Consider the following 1,139-nt stretch of genomic DNA (forward strand, 5'->3'; position numbering starts at 1 on the left):
GGAAGAATAACCATACTGTTCTGTTTGGAAGTAATTTTGTTATGCACTTCCCCAACTTCTCTTTTTCCGAACAACTGTGTCACATCATTGCATGATAAAATGTGAGTGTTCTCTAAACTCAGATTTTTAGCGTATGACAACAAACAAATATCTATAACAAAGTTAGACAGCCAGTTTTTTCCAGACAATACATTAAACTCTGAGAAATGCAGGTCGGACATGATGTTAGAATTATCACTAAATAATTAGTTATATTTTCCAACTAGATAATCTTTATTTTTTGGCATCTTAATTGGTTTATAGTACGCCAAATCTTTAGGGAGCATATTTTGGTGTAAATCCATAGCTAGCGCTGACAGTCGAAAAGGAGATTTATGTCTGCCAGGTGTCAAAACTGATTTTATTAAACAATCGTCCAATGGCTTACTCAAATCATGTACAACCATGTGGTTGTTCAAAAGCTCATCAACAGTGAACCTAGTCTCATTGTCACATTCTTTAACCACAACGCTTTCAACTTTGGGCGAAATGTTATTTTCATCAGCCTTAGTGGTCGGAGACTTTGGGATTTTTAATGGCAGGGCTTTGAAAGCACGGTAATTGGTGTGTTGGAGATGTCTGTGTTGTTTCTCTTTTTTACCCCAACTTTCTATTGCGTCCAAATGGTTATGGCTAGAAATTTCTGAGATATTTCTTTTCCCATTTATTTTGGTAGTTATCTGTCTAGACTTATTGTCAAAATCAAGTGCACGCGTACAAGCTTTTTTTCTGATATTACATTTAATTTGTTTGTGTGCATTTATCACACGCTCTCTCATAAGTCTTAAAAACCGACCGCATTTCCACCTTCGGTCACCATCAATTATGTCAATTTTTACAGTTTTAAATCAAGACTCAACGGTAGCATTACTCTGACATATTTCAATGCCATTGTTGACTTTATTATTCATAATAGGTGTCCAAAGTGCTAAGAAAGGTACACACTTGACTATAAACTCGTGTAAATAGGATTCGTCTTAATATTCATTACTTATATTTTCAGAATTTACAGAATGATCTATTAAGAGGCTAGATTTGACATGTTCTTTGATAGACTGAAATCTACAGTACAACATGGAATTACTAGTGTCGGATTCGCA

At 34.9% G+C, this 1,139-nt stretch overlaps 1 long non-coding RNA gene across 1 annotated transcript; it reads left to right on the top strand.

The window, feature by feature from the left end:
• Nucleotides 1-6: 6 nt before the first annotated feature.
• Nucleotides 7-1,139, top strand: LOC115033412. Its single transcript, XR_003838750.1, has 2 exons — nt 7-976; nt 1,043-1,139. It is a non-coding gene; the product is annotated as an uncharacterized LOC115033412 (long non-coding RNA).

This window comes from Acyrthosiphon pisum, chromosome X (genome assembly GCF_005508785.2).
Source record: "Acyrthosiphon pisum isolate AL4f chromosome X, pea_aphid_22Mar2018_4r6ur, whole genome shotgun sequence".
NCBI classification, from domain to species: Eukaryota; Metazoa; Arthropoda; class Insecta; order Hemiptera; family Aphididae; genus Acyrthosiphon; species Acyrthosiphon pisum.